Raw genomic sequence first — 22,688 nt, forward strand, 5'->3', positions numbered from 1 at the left:
CAGATCCCAGATCAATGGGGAAAGTTAAAGAAATCCTACAAATAAGCAGGAAGATTGAGCATAGGTGATATTTATGTTCTTTTCAACTCTAAAATTCTGTAAAATAATATAATGCATATTTTCCTGGCCTCAACCAGCCTAAAGATAAAATTAGTGTAAATTATATTAATAAAGTTAAATAGTTTCAGAACAATTACTTTGGGTCTAGCTTTATTAGCAATTGTGCAATCTCCAGTCATTTCCCCATTCAAAAAATTCTCTTGGCTGTTTCAGGCGTGTGTCCTCCCTAAAGTCTGAAGGTGAGGAACATTGCCTATTGTATTGGTCAGGGTTCTCTCAGAGAGACATATCTTCTATATACATGTATACATATATATGGGGGAGTTCATTAAGTATTAACTTGTACAATCACAAGGTCCCACAATAGGCCGTCTGCAAGCTGAGGGGCAAGGAGAGCCAGTCCAAGACCCAAAACTGACGAACTTGGAGTCTGATATTCAAGGGCAGGAAGCATTCAGCATGGGAGAAAGATATAGGCTGGGGAGGCTAGGCCCATCATCTGCTTTTCATGTTTTTCTGCCGGCTTTATATTTACTTGAAGCTGATTAGATTGTGACCACCATATTAAGGGTGGATCTGCCTTCCCCAGCCCACTGACTCAAATGTTAATCTCTTTGGCAACACCCTCCCAGACACAGTGGTATTAATACTTTGTATCCTTCAATCCAATCAAGTTGACACTCAGTATTAACCATCACACATTTTTTTTTGTTAGCAGCGTACCATTAGGATCTAGAATATTGCCTGGAATGTTACAAGTGTTCTAGCCACCTGTAGTTGCCACTAAATGAATGAATACGAGAGGGTGGTATGTGTGCACACACATGTGAATTCAGGTGTTTAATATATATTTGGGCATTTGAATATATTCTACCCAATTACTAAATTTGGTACTAAAGATATCACTCCTTCTTATAAAGGCAAAGATATCTGAGTCTAAACTCACTTCACGTTTTCTAAAACTTTGAAGGATGCTATGAAACTATAGAACAGTCCTTGAAAATAATGTGGGAACAGTTCCATTTGAGCAGGAAGTAGAGTTAGGACAGTGCCAATAAGAAGCGTTAAGCAGAAGTATCATAATTTATGGTCTGACATAGCAGATGCGCATTTAAATGGAATTTTTGGTATTGAGTTGTCAGGTTAGACAAGATATATAAATCCTCTTTGGATTCTAGCATTCTCTAATTCTAAGTGTATAATGTGGTCATTAAAAATTACTAAATAGGGCAGGGTGCAGTGGCTCACATTTGTAATCCCAGCACTTTGGGAGGCTGAGGTGGGCGAATCACTTGAGGTGAGGAGTTCGAGACCAGACTGGCCAACATGGCAAAATCCCGTCTCTATTAAAAATACAAAAATTAGCTGGGCATGGTAGTGCACACCTGTAATCCAAGCTGCTAGGGAGGCTGAAGCAGGAGACTCTCTTGAACCCAGGGGGCGGAGGTTTCAGTGAGCCAAGTTCATGCCACTGTATTCCAGCCTGGGCGACAGAGTGAGACAGCCTCAGGAAAAAAAAATTAAAAATTATGAAATAGATTGTTTAGGAACCTAATGAACTTAGATAAATTTAGTGAAAGAAAAGTACTCAACATTTTAATGAAAATCTAGCAATTTAAGGGTTAAAACGGTACCCTGGGAAGTTCAGAGGAGTGGTTAAAAAAAATGATATTGAGTATTGGGTATAGCCTGGGGTGGTACCCTGCTTCTGGCATTTGTCAGCTACGATATTTTTGAACAATGTAGCCACCCAAAGACTCACTTTCACGACATGTAAATTATGAATAATGCTTACTTCACATTGTTGTAAAGATTAAAAATTATAATGTGTGGTAATATTTCATGAAACCTCTGAAACATAAAAATGCTCCATAGTTGGTACAGTGTTATGTTTTATTTTGTTTGTAATCAGAGCCTTAGACTGAAATACCATGCAAAATATGCTAATTTTGTCCATTACGATGCTATCAAGGGATCTTTGTTGTGCGTCTTTTGATCCAGTAGATGAAATAAAATAGATTTCTACAACTCCTTATAGTCCACAAAGTTAATTTGAATCTAGAAAGCAGATTGCCTTAATTAAGGCAGAACATTTAAAGCAGTGCCTGGATCATAATAAGAAATCTCTGTTTGCTATCCCCATCATTAAAATAACATATTTCATGTTTGACCTCTTGACACAGATTTTTCTAAGTAATTTATTTCATAATCTTTTTTTATTTTGAAGAATGGTTATTTCTTTCAAATATGCATACTAACTTAACAAAAATAAATTCGTAAATATGTCTAAAGAAAAAAATTTTTTAAATCTGTAATACCAGCACCCCAAGACATTCCCTTCTACTATGCTAGAATTTTCCTCTTGTTCCCTTCATGTATTAATTCATTTGTTTATGTTAATTAGCCTTTTATTTTAAAAAGGCATATTTACACAGGCCCACCTCCATTTTTACCAGCTTTTATTCTATAAATTTTTTTTTCATTTTGTTTTTGAAAAAAGCAATATTTTTATAAAGCTTGCAGAGTATTCCACACTTTATTTAATCCACCCTATCATCGAAACAGTAAGTTGTTTTCAATTGTTTGTTATAATAAATTCACTGCTGTTATGGTATCATTGGACATAAATCATTGCTGCATGTCTAATTATGTCTTCAGGGTAAATTATATAAAATATAATTACTAGAGCAATGAATATGAATGTTTTCAAATCTCTTGTTTCACCTTATTAAATTTCTCTCTAGAAAGGTTATTAAATTTCTGTCTAAAACCCTAGTGGCTCCCTATTTCAATCAAAGTAAGAGCCAAAATTCCTATAAGGGCTACATATGTGGCCCACTATTTAAGCTCTGACCTCTCTTTCTCTGCTTTCTTCCTCATTTATTCCGCTGTGAACACACTTGGCCTCCTGGCTGCTGTTTTTATGCAACATTCATGTTCTAGCCTCTCAGTTCCCTCTTGTAAATTATTCTTCTCTCAGCTACCTGCTTGGAGTCTACCATATCTCTGACGATGTTTTCCTCAAATTTCACTTCTTCGATGACACCTAGCCTTATTACCTTCTTTCTTCTGCAGCTTCCACCCTCAAAGTCCTGACTTTATAATTTAACCATTTATTGTGATATTTTAAATTTTTCTCTCTTCTCACTCTGGACACTACATACATAGGTATCTTTAACTGTTTTCTGCACTGATGTATTCCAGTTATCTATAGTAATGCCTCATGCATCATAGGTGCTAAATATTTGTTGAATAAATGAACATACTGACTGTCACTACCACCAACTATTATGAGTTTGTCTATTATGCAACACTCCCACAAACAATGTGTGTTTTCTTCTGGCTCTTCCATAGTGATCATATTCTCTCCCTATTGGCCCTGTTGTATTACTCTTACTTCTGTATTCTAGGAATTATTGCTAAGCTATCTTACAAATCATCAAACATGTTTCCTCTAAAATTGTTTTTGAAATTTACTGTTTATAATGATTTTTTTAAAAAAATTTGCATGTGTGTATTGGTTTGTGTGTATCTGTGCATCCATAAATAATTTTATTTTAATAATACCACATATAAAATGGCTGCCTTTTTATTCCCATTCTCCATTCAACATCTCTTTTTACCTTAGTTTATTTTTGTCAAAATTTGAGATTTATAAAGTTCTTAATTCATTTAATTATATTCCAGAACCAAAGCAAATGTATTTTTAATATTTTTGTTACTGATATTTATAATATTTAAAGTATGCTCTGTTCCTTGAGTATTTTTTTTCTGTACATAATCATTTTATGGTCAGTTTTTGGTTCTGTATTTCTGTTTACACATCTTTGAATAAAAAGAGATTCAGTCATTCATAGTACTTGGCCATAAACTGGCATTTCCCTTCATTTCTATTCCTGTTTACTGGTTGAGTATCAGTGTTTCCTCTCAGGACTTAAGCTAGAGAGCCAGCAGATGTACTAATATGTAGCTTTTCAGAAAAAAAAAAAAAATGTGTCTAGTTTATCAAATGTGGCTTAACAGAATTAAGGGAAGGGATCATCAGCTCTCTCTGGATTGAATTAAGAAAAGTGAAAATTATTTGTCAGTAATTGAAAATAGAGTTGGTACTTGATCAACACGAGTTTGAACTGAACATGTCCACTTATATGTGGATTTTCTTCTACCTCTGCCACCCCTGAGACAAGACCAACTCCTCTTCATCCTCCTCCTACTTGGCCTACTCAATGTGAAGACAATGAGCATGAAGACCTTTATGATGATCCACTTCCACTGAATATTACCCAGAGTTGACCCTCAAACTATGCACGGGCTAGGGCGTCAACCCACCACACAGTAAAAATGTGTATAATTTCGTCTCTCCCCAAACTTAACTACTAATAGCCTACTGCTGACCAGAAGCCTTACAAATAACATAAACATATTTTTGTATATGTATTACGTACCTTATTTTTACAATAAAGTAACTTAGAAAAAAGAAAATGTTACAAAGAAAATTGGAAGTAAGAGGAAACATACTTACTATTCATTAAATGGAAGTGTGTCATCATAGAGGTCTTCATCTTCAACATCTTCACATCATGTAGGCTAAGGAGTGGGAGTGATAGGTAAGACTGGCTTTGCTGTCTCAGGAGTGGCAGAAGAGGTAAAGAAGGTGAAGATGGGGCAGAAGAGTTCCCCGTTAACACTCCGTTAACTTTTTTTTTTTTTTTTTTTTTTTTTTGAGACGGAGTCTCGCTGTGTTGCCCAGGCTGGAGTGCAGTGACGCGATCTCGGCTCACTGCAAGCTCCGCCTCGTGGGTTCATGCCAGTCTCACGAGTAGCTGGGACTACAGGTGCCCGCCACCACACTCAGCTAGTGTTTTGTTTTTTTTTTTTTTTTGGTATTTTTAGTAGAGACGAGGTTTCACCGAGTTAGCCAGGATGGTCTCGTGACCTCGTGATCCGCCCGCCTAGGCCTCCCAAAGTGCTGGGATTACAGGTATGAGCCTCTGCGCCCAGCCACCCCGTTGACTTTTATTGAAAAAAATCCAGGCTGGGCTTAGTGGCTGACATCTGTAATCTCAAAACTTTGGGAGGCTGAGGCAGGAAGATTGCTTGAAGCCAGAAATTTGAGACTAGCCAGGGCAACGTAGTGAGAACTTGTCTCTACAAAATATTTATTTAAAAAAATTAGTTGGGTATAGTAATGCATACCTGTAGACCCAGCTGCTCGACAGTTGGAGGTAGGAGAATTGCTTGAGCAGGAAGTTTGAGGCTGCAGTGCACCATGATCGCACCACTCCACTCCAGCCTAGGCAAACACAGTGAGAACCCAACTCAAAAAAAAAAAAAAAAAAAAAATGCACTCACGAGTGGTGGCACACAGTTCAAATCCATATTCTTCAAGGGTCAACAGTATATGTTCTCTTTCTTACAGTTTTCTTAATAACATTTTATTTTCATTTGCTTACTTTAAGACTACAGTAAAAAATACATGTAACATACAGATATGTGTTAATCAACTATTTATGTTATTGATAAGGCTTCTGGCCAAGAATAGGCTGTAGTTAAGATCTGGGGGAGTCTAAAGTTATATGCAGATTTTTTACTGCATGGGGCGGGGGGGATCAGTACACCTAACCCTTCTGTTTTTCAAGGGTCAACTGTAATGCTTAATTTTCCTCTGGCCAGAAAGCCAGAGAAAAAATCTAAAATTTCAAAACTAAAATTTGAAGACAGTACCATCCCCATTACTTTTTCTGTCACAAATTATTACTTGCTTGATTTCAAATTCTAGAATAAGAGGGCTAGCATCTATTTACACATTTCTTTATTACATTACTAGAAACAGAATAAACAAATGCCTTAAGGGATTAAAATCATGACAACTAGTTTTCTTGGTGGAGATCTTGATTTCTAAAATGCAAAAATAAAATGCAAAGATGTCTTCTCTTCTCTTTCCCCAAATTTTATTTCCTTTGGAACAAAATTTTGTTTTAGCTTCAATCACCAGTGGTGATTTTCATTTCATATCTTCAAACTCATCATTACATAAAATTGTGTTTGATTCTGTTTTCATGGTTGTACGTTTTAATTTTATAATGAGATTTTTAGGTTTTATTTTGTAGAATATATTCTGCTAGTCAGATGTTATCTTTAAGAGGGCAACATTGAATTTTATTTCTGCTTTTTAAATGGTCTAGCCCAGCATTCTTGTATTATAACAGTGTTTTTAAAAATCTGAGCATTGTATTTTCAAAAACTTTCATTTTTGCGTCTCAGGCTGTTTTTTTCTCCATTTCACCCTGTACTCTCATCTTTATGAAATTTTCTTCCATATTAAATTTTCTTCTATATTAAAAGGGATTCTTAGTAATCTTCTAAACTATTGATTGAGATATAATAAATTATGGTGAGAGAAATATTAGTACTCTTTTCTGATGGGGAGGCAACTGGCAGAAACTCAAATGCTAGGGACTCTGTTGGTGTGTCTTCAAATCCCATTTACTAAGCCAGTGCACCCCTACTTCAGCTAGTGATAATTGTGAGTTTGGGCTGATAACTGCTCACATCTGCTAGTTCTGTAGGTTATTGTCTTTAAAAATGATCATATTGGAAGGATTTGTCTCCAAACCACCATCGTGCAGTAAAGGCAGAGACAGCCTGCATTTAATGATTAACTAACACTAGGAAACAAGATGCTAGACCCTTGCCTAAAGGTGGCAATGCCTTATAGAGATCTCACTCATGTTTCTTTAGATCTGTTCCTCAGTGTCCATTGCTACAAGTAGAAATAAAACTGATTGTGTCATATTGACTTTGTATTTAGTAGCATTGCTAAACTCAGATAAGTACATATATGGATATATATTTATAAGTATATATCTGTATACATACATAATATTCTAAATACACAATGATTTTGTCTATTAGTGATGAACATTTTACTCCTCCTTGCAAAATTCTTATAAAATTCATTCATTTGTTTTGTCTTGTTTTTATTGCTCTGGCCAGGAAGACTGCTATCAAAATGCTAAATAGAAGCAATGACCATAGACATCCTGTCAAATTGCTTATCTTTGGACAAGAGTTTGTAATATTTCACTATTAAATATTATAATTGCTCTAAACTTTAAATTAATTTTCACCGATTAACAAATTTTCATTTTATTTCCAGTTTGCTAAAAAATTGTAGTATGAATGACTGTTGAATTTTTATCAATTTCTTTTTGTATCAATCAACATGAACATATGATTCATCTTCTATATTCTACTAATGTGGTGACTTACAATGATATATTTCCAAATAATAAACCAACTTTACATATTTGGAAAGTCTGATTTATTTGTGATATATAATTTTACATAAAATATATTGCTGGATCCAATTCTCTAATAATGTGTTCAGGATTTTTTATTTCATTTTTTGAGATAGATAGGTCTGTAGTTTTCCTTTATTGTATATCCTCATCTGTTTTTCCAATCTATGGCTCTTTCTTTCAAAAAATTTATTGGTATATGTTCCATCTTTATTTTCTGCAATTTCATGTATTATTGGTGTTATTTCGTCCTTAATTATTTGGAAGAATTTGCAGGTGAAACCATCTAATACAGGAGTTTCCTTTGTTGAAAGGCTGTAGATTGTGATTATAGCTTTAATGAAGATAGAGCTATTTACATTTTCTATTTCTTTTGTGTCAATTTTGAGAAATTTTATTTTTTCTAGAAATTTTTCTATTTCCACTCAATTTCCAAATTTTGGGACGAAGTAGTCTATAATATTCTCTTATTGACTTGTTATAAATCTTTCAACTACTCCTTTAGTGGCTGCCGTAGACATGAGTAAAATGCTAATATTATAAATACTAGCATAAAATGCAAATAAGAATCCACTTTAAATTAGTATTTTTCTTAATTCTTAGCCATGCAAACATAATCTTTGTACTGTTATTCATGTATTTTATTTTACATTTATTCTACCTTCGAAATCATTGTTGCTTTAAACATTTTATTTGTGTATATATAGATATATGTTTTGCTTATATATTTACTTTTACCAGCACTCTTCACTTACTATACTACTATGTCCTTGCATGGGATTAGTTTTCTTCTGCCTTAAGTATTTCCTTTAATAATTTCTTTATTATGAATCTGTCAGTCAAAAACCTAGTTTTGTGGGATTTTCTTGGTAGGAGCAGGCAAGGATGGCCATTTTACCTTCATTTTCAAAAATATTTTCACTACATATTTAATATTAGCATATTAGAAGTATTTTTTACTTTAGTACTATAAAAATGCCATTCTCTTATCTTCTGACTTCCACTGTTTATAGTGAAAAGTTACATATGAGTTTTAGTGTTTTGAAGCTAGTGTATCTTCTATCTCTGGATGCTCTTTTCTTGCCTTTGGTTTTCACCAGTTTTACTATGACAGACCTAAGCATGGTTATTCACTGAAGTTTTTCTGTTTTGGGTTAGCAAAGCTTCTTGAATCTTTGAGTTGAAATATCTCGTTAGTTAGTATCATTATCTTCTTGATATTGCTTCTGACCCACTTACTGTTTATTACTTCCTTACTGAGACTCAAATTACATTTAAGTTAAAACTTTTTACTGGGATCTACATAAGTTTTACTCTCATTTTTCTAATTTGTGTCTTTTTTTCTCATGTATGTTCCAAGCTGGGTTTTTCTTTTTACCAACATAACCCCCAGTTCACTAATTATTTGTTCTATAAATGTGCTAAATCTATCCAATTCTTAATTTCAGTTATTCTGCTTTTCAATTCCATTACCTTTAGATTTATTTTTAATATATTCAATTTCTCTGATGAAATTATCTTTCCCATATATTCTCTCAAACATATTTATTACAATTATTTTATATTATTTTGTTTCTATTTCTCTTATTTGCTTTTTTAAAAAACTTTGATTTTAAGTTCAGGGATATAAGTGTGTCATGGGGTTTGCTGTACAGATTATTCCAACTCCCAAGTAAGCATAGTACCCACTATTTTTCCTGATCTGCTCCCTCCTCCTACCCACATATTAATCATAATTATTGTATTATATTTCTATTTCTCTTATTTTTCTTTTTTTAAAACTTTTAAGTTCTGGGGTACAAGTGCTGGTTTGTGACATAGGTAAACGTGTCACAGGGGTTTGTTGTACAGATTATTTCATCATCCAGGTAAGCCTGCTACCCATTAATTATTTTTCCTGATCCTCTCCCTCCTCCTACCCTCTATCCTTTGAAAGGCCCCAGTGCATGTTCTCCTTTATGTGTCCATGTGTTCTCATTATTTAGCACCCACTTATAAGTGAGAACAGTCAGTATTTGGTTTTCTGTTTCTGTATTAGTTTGCTAATAATAATGGCCCCAGCTCCACCCATGTCCCTGCAAAGGACATAATCTTGTTTTCTTTTTTTGTGGCTGCATAGTATTCCATGGTGTATATGTTCCACATTTTCTTTATCCAGTCTATCATTGACGGGCACTTATGTTGATACGATGTCTTTGCTATTGTAATTGCAGTTAAAGTCTGTAGATGATGTATTAGTCTGTTTTCATGCAGCTGATAAAGACATACCTGAGACTGGGAAGAAAAAGAGGTTTAATTGGACTTAGAGTTCTACATGGCTGAGGTGGCCTCAGAATCATAGTGGGAGGTGAAAAGCGCATTTTATGTGGTGGCAGAAAGCAAAAATGAGGGAAAATCAAAAGCAGAAACCCCTGATAAACCCATCAGATCTTGTTAGACTTATTCACTAGCACAAGAATAGCACATGAAAGACAGGCCACCATGATTCAATTACCTCACCTGGGGTCCCTCTCACAATACATGGGAATTCTGGGAGATACAATTCAAGATGAGATTTGGGTGGTGACACAGAGCCAAACTATGTCATTCTGCCCCTGGCCCCTCCAAATCTCATGTCTTCACATTTCAAAACGAATCATGCCTTTCCAACAGTCCCCCAGAGTTGTAACTCATTTTAGCATTAACCCAAAAGTCCATAGTCCAAAGTCTCATCTGAGACAAGGCAAGTCACTTCTGCCTATGAGCCTGTAAAATCAAAAGCAAGCTAGTTACTTCCTAGATACAGTGGGGGTACTGGTATTAGGTAAATACAGCCATTCCAAATGGGAGAAATTGGCCAAAACTAAGGGGTTACAGGGCCCATGCAAGTTCAAACTCCAGCAGGGCAGTCAAATTTTAAAGCTCCAAAATAATCTCCTTTGACTCCAAGTCTCACATCCAGGTCACAATGATGCAAGAGGTAGGTTCTCATGGTCTTGGGCAGCTCTGCCCTGAGGCTTTGCAGAGTACAGCCTCCTTCCTGGCTGCTTTCATGGGCTGGCATTAAGTGTGGCTTTTCCAGGTGCATGGTGCAAGCCATCAGTGGATCTTCCATTCTGGGGGTCTGGAGAATGGTGGCTTCCTCTTCACAGCTTCACTGGGAAGTGCCCCAGTAGGTACTCTGTGTGGGGGCTCTGACCCCACATTTCCCTTCTGCACTGCCCTAGCAGAGATTCTCCATGAGGGCTCTGCCCCTGCAGCAAACTTTTGCTTGAGCATCCAGGTGTTTCCATATATCTTCTGAAATCTAGGTGGAGATTACCAAACCTCAATTCTTGACTTCTATGCACCCACACACTCAATGCCACATGGAAGCTTGAGGCTTCCACCCTCTAAAGCCACAGCCTTAGCTGTACCTTTGACCCTTTCAGTTATGGCTAGAACAGCTGGAATACAGAGCACCAAGTCCCTAGGCTGCACACAGCACAGGGGACCCTTGGCCAGGCCCACAAAACCACTTTTTCCTCCTGGGCCTCCAGGCCTGTGATGGAAAGGGCTACCGTGAAGGTCTCTGACATGGCCTGGAGATATTCTCCCCATGGTCTTGGGGATTAATATTAGGCACCTTGCTACTTATGCAAATTTCTGCAGCTGGCTTGAATTTCTCCCCAGGAAATGGGTTTTTCTTTTTTATCACAGTCAGGCTGCAAATTTTCCAAACTTTTATATTCTGCTTCCCTTATAAAACTAAATGCCTTTAACAGCACCCAAGTTACATCTTGTATGCTTTGCTGCTTTGAAATTTCTTCAGCCAGATACCCTAAATCATCTCTCTCAAGTTTGAAGTTCCACAAATCTCTAAGGCAGGGGCAAAATACCACCAGTCTCTTTGCTAAAACATAGCAAGAGTTGTCTTTGCTCCAGTTCCCAGCAAGTTCCTTATCTCCATCTGAGACCATCTCAACCTGAATTTTATTGTCCATATCTCTATCAGCCATTTTTGAGGCAAAGTCATTCAACAAGTTTCTAGGAATTTCCAAACTTTGCCAGATTTTTCTGTTTCCTTTTGAGTCCTTCAAACTGTTCCAACCTCTGCCTGTTACACAGTTCCAAAGTTACTTCCACATTTTCAGATGTCTTTTCAGCAATGTCCCACTCTACTGGTACCGATTTTCTGTATTAGTCTGTTTTAACAGTACTGATAAAGACATACCTGAGACTGGGAAGAAAAAGAGGTTTAACTGGACTTACAGTTCCATATGCCTGGGGAGGCCTCAGAATCATGGTGGGAGGTGAAAGGCACTCCTTACATGGTGGTGGCAAGAGAAAATGAGGAAGATGCAAAAGCAGAAATCCCTGATAAACCCATCAAATCTCATGAGACCTATTCAATATCATGAGAATAGCATGGGAAAGACAGACCCCCATGATTCAATTACCTTCCCTTGGGTCCCTCCCACAACATGTGGGAATTCTTGGAGATACAATTCAAGTTGAGATTTGGGTGGGACATAGCCAAACCATATCAAATAACACAAATATTTGGATTAATTATAGAAGTTTAAATTTTTAATTTAGTTTTTAGCAACATAGATAGATCTATTTTTATTATTCCCGTCAATTGTTATTGAATTTTAGAAATTTATATGAAAAAATATCAAGGGTATACATGATGTAGTAAACTCATTTTCTTCCAGCAGCATGAAGACAATGGGCAGCATGATCTTAACCAGTCTACTTCCAATGTACCATTACTTCTAAGTCTTTTTTTTCTTGGGTTCATAACTGGAAAGCCTTCCATATATACCAGGACCTTTTTCCTGGGGAGGCTTTCAACTCAAATTTTTTGTCTCTCTAGCACAATAAAAATGCTAAAATATCTGCTTATTTTTTAATTATTGATTAACTATTTTCAGTAGCTGAGTGTCTTGCCCTGCCCATGTTCAACTTAGGAAACAAAAAAATGCCTCAAGAAGAAATTGAATCAGAGATTGCAGCTCCGGACAGAACAGCAGGAGGGGGCTCACATTGTGAATTTTACCTCTGGATCAACTGCAGGAACAAATCAGAAATCCTGAGAGGACCACAGACCCTCTGAAGGAAGTGGACTGCTCCTGCAGGACCCAGGAGACCCTACCAAAACTGCGAGTGCCCCAACGGCAGAAGTGGGAAAGGGAGACCCTCCTCTACCGAATATACACCCCCACTAGAGAAGCTGACGGTCTGTTTGCAGAAGTTTCCGACTTTACTTGGAACTGAGTCATTTCAGAGAGCCGAGCAAAATACAGGAGTAGAGGAAGCAGCAGAATTCCCTGGGAGGTCACTGGGTCCTGTAGCAGGCCATTCCTGCCTGGCACCACAGGGATCCAATGGGAGAGGAGCAGGGAGTAAAACAACACAGGGAGAAGGAAATCTCTAGCTGAACTTCATAAAAATTTTAACCAGGTGAGAAGCCTCCTGGCCAGATCTCAAGGGAGGGTGCGATTCTGGTGTGCAGACTCCACAGGTCGGGAAAGAACCAAGCCCTTTTCCTTTGCAGCTGGGAGGTGGGTAGCCTGGAGCAGGTTTTCAAGCCCATCTCACTCTCCACCTGGAAAGAGACTGGGGTCTGTTGGAGGGTTGGGGGGCAGGCACAGTGGGAGTGAGACTGACCATTTGGTTTGCATGGGAACTGGGTGAGGCCTATGACTGCCAGCTTTCCGCCACTTCCCTGATAACCTGCACGACTCAGCAGAGGCACTCATAATCCTCCTAGGTACACAACTCCAGTGACCTGGGAATCTCATTCTCATCCCCTACAGCTGCCACAGCAAGACCCACCCAAGGAGAGTCTCAGCTCAGACATGCCTAGCTCTGCCCTCACCTGATGGTCCTTCCCTACACATCCTGGTAGCAGAAGACAAAGGGCATATAATCTTGGGAGTTCTAGAGACCTTCCCACCACCAGTTCCTTCCCATACTACCACAGGTGATGCTCTCTGGAAAGCACCACCTCCTGGCAGGAGGCCAACCAGCACAAAAAATAGAGCATTAAACCACCAAAGCTAAGAACTCCCATGTAGCCCACTGCCCCCACCGCCACACCACTGGAACAGTGCTGGTATCCATGGCTGAGAGACCCACAGATAGTTCACATCACAGAGCCCTGTGCAGACAACCCCCAGCACCAGCCCAGAGCCAGGAGACCCAGAAGAGAGACAACAATCATTGCAGTTTGTCTCACAGGAACCCACATCCATAGGAAAAGGGGGAGAGTACTACATCAAGGGAACATCCTATGGATCAAAAGAAACAGAATAACAGCCTTGAGCCGTAGACCTTCCCTCTGACACAGCCTACCCAAATGAGAAGGAACCAGACAAATGACCCTGGTAACATGACAAAACAAGGCTCATCAACACCCCCCAAAAATCACACTGGTTCATCAGCAATGAATCCAAACCAAGAAGAAATCCCAGATTTGCCCAAAAAAGAATTCATGAGGTTAGTTATTAAGCTAATCAGGGAGGGACCAGAGAAAGGCATAGCCCAATACAAGGAAACCCAAAATATGATACAAGAAGTGAAGAAAGAAATATTCAAGGAAATAGAAAGCTTCCAGAAAAAAAAACACTCTAAAATTCAGGAAACGTTGGACACACTTTCAGAAATGCAAAATGCTCTGGAAATTCTCAGCAATAGAATTGAACAAGTAGAAGAAAGAAATTCAGAGCTGAAAGACAAGGTCTTCAAATTAACCCAATCCAACAAAGACAAAGAAAAAAGAATAAGAAAGTATGAACAAAGCCTCCAAGAAGTCTAGGATTATGTTAAATGACAAAACCTAAGAATAACCAGTGTTCCTGAGGAAGAAGAGAATTCTAAAAGCATGAAAAACATATGTGGGGGAATAATTGAGGAAAACTTCAATGGCCTTGCTAGAGACCTTGACATCCAAATACAAGAAGCATAAAAAACACCTGGGAAATTAATTGCAAAAAGATCTTCACCTAGGCACATTGTCACCAGGTTGTCCAAAGTTAAGACGAAGGAAAGAATCTTAAGTGCTGTGAGACAGAGCACCAAGTAACCAATAAAGGAAAACCTATCAGATTAACAGCAGATTTCTCAGCAGAAACCCTACAAGCTAGAAAGGATTGGGGCCCTATCTTTAGCCTCCTCAACAAAACAATTATAAGTCAATAATTTTGTAACCAGCAAAACTAAGCATCATGTATGAAGGAAAGATACAGCCTTTTTCAGACAAACAAATGCTGACAGAATTCACCATTACCAAGCCACCACTATAAGAAATGCAAAAAGAGCTCTAAATCTTAAAACAAATCCAGGTACCACATCAAAACAAGACTTCTTTAACGCATACATCACACAGGACTTATACAACAAAAATACAAGTTAAATAGCAAAAACCAAACAAAAAAACAAAGTATACAGGCAACAAAGAGCACGATGAATGCAATGGTACCTCACATTTCAATACTAATATTGAATGTAAATGGCCTAAATGCTCCACTTAAAAGATACAGAACTGCAAAATGGATAAGAACTCACCAACCAAATGCCTGCTGCCTTCAGGAGACTCACCTAGCACATACAGACTCACACAAACTTAAAGTAAAGGGATGAAAAGAGGAATTTCATGCAAATAAACACCAAAAGCAAGCAGGGGTAGCTATTTTTATATCAGACAAAACAAACTTTAAAGCAACAGCAGTTAAAAGAGACAAAGAGGGACATTATAAAAGGCCTTGTCCAACAGGAAAATATCACAATACTAAACATATATACACCTAAAACTGGAGGTCCCAAATTTATTAAATAATTACTAATAGACCTAAGAAATGAGATAGACAGCAGCACAATAATAGTGGAGGACTTCAGTACTCCACTGACAGCACTAGACAGAGACACAATGATAGTGGGGGACTTCAATACTCCACTGACAGCACTAGATAGGTCAAGACAGAAAGTCAACAAATAAACAATGGATTTAAACTATACCTTGGAACAAATGGACTTAACAGATATGTACAGAACATTTCATCCAACAACCACAGAGTACACATTCTATTCAACAGCACAGAGAACTTTCTCCAAGATAGACCATATAATAGGCCATAAAACAAGCCTCAATAAGTATAAGAAAATTGAAATTATATCAAGCACTCTCTAAGACCACAGTGGCATAAAACTGGAAATCAACTCCAAAAGGAACCTTCAAAACCATGAAAATACAGGGAAATTAAATAGCTTGCTCCTGAACGAGCACTGGATCAAAAACAAAATCAAGATGGAAATTAAAAAATTCTTCTAACTGAACAATAATGACACAACCTATCAAAACATCTGGGATACAGCAAAGGCGGTGCTAAGAGAAAAGTTCATTGCCCTAAATGCCTACATTAAAAAGACTGAAAGAGCACAAACAGACACTCTAAGGTCACACCTCAAGGAACTAGAGGTAACAAGAACAAACCAAACTCAAACCCAGCAGAAAAAAGGAAATAACCAAGATCAGAGCAGAACTAAATAAAATTGAAACAAAAATACAAAAGATAAATGAAATAAAAAGCTGACTATTTGAAAAGATAGATAAAATTGATAGACCATTAGCAAGATTAACCAAGAAAAGAAGAGAGAAAATCCAAATAACCTCACTAAGAAACAAAACAGGAGATATTACGACTGACACAACTGAAATAAAAAGATCATTCAAGGCTACTATGAACATGTTTATACATATAAACTAGAAAAACTAGAAGAGATAGATAAATTCCTGGAAAAAATACTGCCCTTCTAGTTTAAATCAGGAAGAATTAGATACCCTGAACAGACCAACAACAAGCAGCAAGGTCAAAATAGTAATTAAAAATTACCAACAACAAAATATCCAGGACCACACAGATTCACAGCAGAATTCTACCAGACATTTAAGGAAGAATTGGAACCAACAATCCTTTTGACACAATTCCACAAGATAGAGAAAGAAGGAACCTTCCCTAATTCATTCTATGAAGCCAGCACCACTCTAATACCAAAACTAGGAAAGGGCAAAATCACAAAACAAAACTACAGACCGATATCTCTGATGAACATAGATGCCAAAATCCTTAGCAAAATACTAGCTAACCAAATCCAGCAACATATCAAAAAGATAACCCACCATGATCAAATAGGTTTCATACCAGGGATGCAGGGATAGTTTAACATATGTAAATCCATAAATATGATACACCACATAAACAGGAATAAAAAAACAAAAATCACATGATCATTTCAATAGATGCAGCAAAATTATTCAACAAAATCCAGCATCTCTTTATGAATAAAACTCTCAGCAAAATTGTCATACAAGGGGCATACCTTAATGTAATAAAAGCCATCTATGACAAATCCACAGCCGACATAATACTGAATGAGGAAAAGTTGAAAGCATTCCCTCGGAGAATGGGAATAAGACAAAGATGCACATTCTCATCACTCCTCTTCAACATAATACTGGAAGTTGTAGCCAGAGCAATTGGACAAGATAAAGAAATAAAGGACATCTAAATCGGTAAAGAGGAAGTCAAACTGTCACTATTTGATGATGATATATTCGTTTACCTTGAAAATCCTAAGGACTCCTCCAGAAAGCTCCTAGAACTCATAAAAGAATTCAGCAAAGTTGCCAGATACAAGATTAATGTACACAAATCAGTAGCTTTTCTATACACCAACGGCAACCAAGCAGAGAATCAAATCAAGAACTCAATGCTTTTCACAATAGCTGCAAAAAAATTAAATAAAATGCTTAGGAATATACCTACCCAAGGAGTTGAAAGACCCCTGCAAGGAAAACTACCAAGCATTGCTGAAAGAAATCATAGATGACAAGAACAAATGGAAACACATCCCATGCTCATGGATGGGTAGAAACAATATTGTAAAAATGACCATACTGCCAAAAGCAATCTACAAATTCAATGCAATACCCATCAAAATACCACCATTATTCTTCACAGAATTAGAAAATGCAATTCTAAAATTCATATGGAACCAAAAAAAGAACCCACATAGCCAAAACAAGACTAAGCAAAAGGAACAAATCTGGAGGCATCACACTACCTGATTTCAAACTATACTATAAGGTCCTAGTCACCCAAACAGCATGGTACTGGTACAAAAATAGGCACATAGACCAATGGAACAGATTAGAGAACCCAGAACACAGCCAAATGATTTTTGACAAAGCAAACAAAAACATAAAGGACACCCTTTTCAACAAATGCTGCTGGGATAATTGGCTAGCCACATGTAGGAGAATGAAACTTGATCCTCATCTCTTACCTTATACAAAAATCAACTCAAGATGGATTAAGGACTTCAACCTAACACCTGAAACTATAAAAATTCTAGAAAATAACATTGGAAAAATTCTTCTAGACATTGACTTAGGCAAGGATTTCATGACCAAGAACCCAAAAGCAAATGCAATAAAAACAAACATAAACAGCTGGGACCTAATTAAACTAAAGAGCTTATGCATGGCAAAAGGAACAGTCAGCAGAGTAAACAGACAACCCACAGAATGGGAGAAAATCTTCACAATCTATACATCTGACAAAAGACTAATATCCAGAATCTACAACAAACTCAAACAAATCAGTAAGGAAAAAAAAATCCCATCAAAAAGTGGAATAAAGACATCAATAGACAATTCTCAAAAGAAGATATACAAATGGCCAACAAACAGATGAAAAAAAAGTTTTTTTCCCTGATCACCAATGATCAGGGAAATGCAAATCAAAACCACAATATAATACCACCTCACTGCTTGTAAGAAGGGCCATAATCAAAAAATCAAAAAACAGTAGATATTGGTGTGGATGCAGTGAACAGGGAACACTTCTACGCTGCTGGTGGAAATGTAAATTAGTACAGCCACTATGGAAAATAGTGTGGAGATTCCTTAAAGAACTAAAAGTAGAACTACCATTCGATCAAGCAATCCCACTACTGGATATCTACCCAGAGGAAAAGAAGTCATTATTCAAAAAAGATACTTGCACACGCATGTTTATAGCAACACAATTCACAATTGAAAAATTGTGGAACCAACCCAAATGCCCATCAATCAATGAGTGGATAAAGAAACTGTAGTATATACATATGATGAAATACTACACAGCCATAAATATAAATTAACAGCATTTGAAGTGACCTGGATGAAAATAGAGACTCGGGAATGGAAAACCAAATATCATGTGTTCTCACTGATATGTGGAGCTAAGCTATGAGGACACAAAGTCATAAGAATGATACAATGGGCTTTGAGGACTTGGGGGAAAGAGTAGGAGGGAGGTGAGGGATAAAAAACTACAAATATGGTGCGTGGGTGAGGGATGCATCAAAATCTCACAAATCACCACTAAAGAATTTACTCATGTAACCAAATACCACCTGTACCCCAATGGCTTACGGAAAAATTTAAAAAAAGAAAAAGAAATTTTATTAAAATTCATAGATTACTTATTTGTGTTTCTCTTTTCTTTGGTCCTTCAAGTTATAAATGCTTTAGCAGCCTTAAATTCAAATTTTAGTTTCACTTGTTCAGTGAAACCATTGCAGTATCTGGATCACTATTTTCTGTTCAGCCTCTATTTATCACTATTAAAAACAAATTTCCTGAGGAGAAAATTTTGGCATAAATACATAGTTCCTCTCAATGTGTTTACATTATCTCTGACTCTATCTGGCATCATGATTCCTCAAGCCCTAGCTATTGTCTGCTCTCCAATATATTCAAACATAAGCTTTTTCCCTTAAACTTTATCCAGTTTTGATAGTTGTTCTTAGAATGAAGGATAGCTTAATATTACCTACCTCACTATAACAGGAATAGAAAATAATCATGCAAATAGTGAATTATGAAGATGAGATTTAAACCAGTGGTTTGTTTGTTGGTTTGGTTACACATATATATGTATACATATATATGTATGTGTGTATGTGTGTATATATACATATATGTGTTTATATACATGTGTGTTTATATATACACATATATAATATATGTATATACATGTACACATATGTATGCATGTACATGTACATGTATATATACACACATATGCACATGCATATATGTGTATACACATATATATACATACACATATATAAACACACACACAAACATAATTATATACCCACAAGCATAAATTGAGCTATTTACATTAAGAATGTTTATTCTTTCATATGACTTGATAATGGAGATTTGTTATAAACAAAACTGTCAATTGTTAAGTAAACAAAAAGGTTCAGCGTGTGCTCACCTTAAACACACATACAGTACAGTCTTCTCCACACTAAGCCTCCATATACAATTTTTTTCTCTTTGTTCATCTCTGGACAGTATTTATTTTTCTTTCCAACTTTTATTTTAGATTCAAGGGATATAGGTACAGGTTTCTTTCATGGGTAAATTAAGTGACCTGGGGGGTGATGTACAGATTATTTAGTCGCACAGATAATCAGCATAATACCCAATAGGAAGTTTTTCGATCCTCACCCTCCTTCCATCTTCCACCCTCCAATAGGTCCCAGTGTCTATTGGTCCCCTCTTTGTGTCCATGTGCATCTTGTCCATGTTTAGCTCCCACTTATAAGTGAAAACATGCAGTATTTGGTTTTCTGTTCACATACTAATTGTTTCAGGATTATGGCCTCCAGCTCCATCCATGATGCTGCAAAAAACATGATCTCATTTTTTATAGCTGCATGGTATTTTATGGTGCATACGTACATTATTCTTTATCTACCACTGATGGACACTTACATTGATTCAACATCTTTGCTGTGATGAACATATGAGGGCATGTGTCTTGATGGTAGAACAATTTATATTCCTTTGTGTAATACTCAATAATGGGATTTCTGGGTTGAATGGTAATTCTGCTTAAGTTCTTCAAGAAATCTCCACACTGGTTTCCACAATGACTGAATTAATTTAGATTCTCATTAGTAGTGTATAAGTGTTCCCTTTTGTTTGTGACCTTGAACACATCTACTTTTGGACTTTTTAATAATAACAATTTTGACTGGTATGAGATGCTATCTCACTGTGGTTTTAATTTGCATTTTCCTAATAATTTGTGATATTGAGCATTTTTTCGTATGCTTATTAGCCACACATATGTCTTAAGAATTGTCTGTTCATATCTTTTGCCCATTTTAATGGGGTTGTTTGGTTTTTGCTTATAGATTTATTTGAATTTCTTATGGATTCTGAGTATTAGACCTTTGCTGAGTGCATTCTTTGCAGATATTTTCTCCCATTCTGTAGGGTGTTTGTTTACTCTGCCGATAGTTTATTTTGCTGTGCAGAAGTTCTTTGGTTTAATTAGGTCCAACTAGCTAATTTTTGTTTTTGTTGCAATTGGGTTTGGAGTCTTCCTCATGATGTCTTTTCCTGGGCTGATGTCCAGAATGTATTTCCTAATTTTCCTCTAGGGCCTTTATACTTTTAGATTTTCCATTTAGGTCTTTGTTCTGTCTTGAGTTGATTTTTGTATATGGTGAATGGTAGAGATTCAGTTTCAATCTTCTGCATATGGCAGGACAGTTATCCCAGCAGCATTTATTGAATGGGAGTCCTTTCCCCATTCCTTGTTTTTGTCGGCTTTGTTGAAGATCAGATGGTTGTAGGTATGTGGCTTGATTTCTGGATTCTCTAACCTGTTCTATTGGTCTATGTGTCTTTTTTCGTACCAGTACCATGCTGTGGACTTGTAGGATAGTTTGAAGTTGGGCAGTGTGATGCCTCCAGCTTTTTTTTTATTTTTGCTTAGGATTCTTTTGGCTATTTGGCCTCTTTTTTGGTTTCAAATGAATTTCAGAATTTGTTTTCTAATTCTCTAAAATATGTGGTTGGTAGTTTGTTAGAAATAGCTTTCAATCTGTAAATAGCTTTGGGAAGTATGGCCATTTGAACAATATTGATTCTTCCTATCCATGAGCATGAAATGTTTTTCAATTTGTCTGTGTTGTCTCTGATTACTTTCAGCAGTATGTTGTAATTTTCACTGTAGAAATTTCTCATCTCCTTTATTTAGCTCTATTTCTAGGTATTTTATTCTTTTGTGGATATCGTGAATGGGATTGCAATTTTTATTTGGCTCTCAGGTTGTATGTTATTTGTGTATAGAAATGCTACTTATTTTTGTACATTAATTTTGTATTCTGAAACTATGCTGAAGTTATTTATCAGATCTAAAAGACTTTGGGCAGATACTATGAAGTTTTCTAGGTATAGTTTCATAATGTCTGTGAAGAGAGATAGTTTCACTTCCTTTATTCCTATTTGGATGCCTTTTATTTCTTTCTCTTGCCTGTTTGCTCTGGCTAGGACTTCCAGTAATATGTTGAATTAGAGTGATGAGACTGGGCTTCTGTGTCCTGTTCCTGTTCTCAAGCAGAATGCTTCCAGCTTTTTCTCATTCAGTATAATGTTGGCTCTGGGTTTGTGTTAGATGGCTCTTATTATTTTGAGGTATGTATCTTTGATACCCAGTTTGTTGAGGGTTTTTAACATGAAGGTATATTGAATTTTATTGAAAGACTTTTCTGCATATATTGAAATGATCATGTGTTTTTTGTTTTTAGTTCTGTCTATATGGTGAATCACATTTATTGATTTGGATATGTTGAACCAACCTTGCATCCCAGGGATAAAGCATACTTATTCATGGTGAATTAGCTTTTGGATATGCTGCTGGATTTGGTTTGCTAGTATTTTATTAAGGATTTTTGCACCTAACTTCATCAGGGATATTAATCTGAAGTTTCCTTTCTTCGTTGTATCTCTGCCAGGTTTTGGCATCAGAATGATGACGGAATGAGTGAGGAAGGGTTTCTCCTTGATTTTTTAATTTTTGAATAGTAAAATAGTACTAGGTCTTCTTTATATGTTTGGTAGAATATGGCTATGAATCTATCCGGTCCAGGGCTTTTTTTTTTTTTTTTTTTGGTTGGTATGCTGTTACTAATTCAGTTTCAGAACTCATTGCTGCTCTGTTCAGGGACTCAATTTCTTCATGGTTTAATCTTCAGAGGTTCTGTGTTTCCAGGAATTTACCCATTTCTTCTAGGTTTTCTAGTTCGTGTGCGCAGAGGTGTTCACAATAGTTTCTAAGGGTTTTTTGTATTTCCGTGGGATCAGTGGCAAGGCACCCTTTGTATTTCCGATTGTGTTTATTTTGTTTTTCTCCATATTTTTCTTTATTAGCCTAACTAGTAGTCTATCAACCTTCATTGTTTTGAAGAACCAACTTTTGTTTTCATTGATCTCTTCTTTTTTCTTATCTCCAT

This window comes from Pongo abelii, chromosome 9 (assembly GCF_028885655.2).
Source record: "Pongo abelii isolate AG06213 chromosome 9, NHGRI_mPonAbe1-v2.0_pri, whole genome shotgun sequence".
NCBI lineage: Eukaryota > Metazoa > Chordata > Mammalia > Primates > Hominidae > Pongo > Pongo abelii.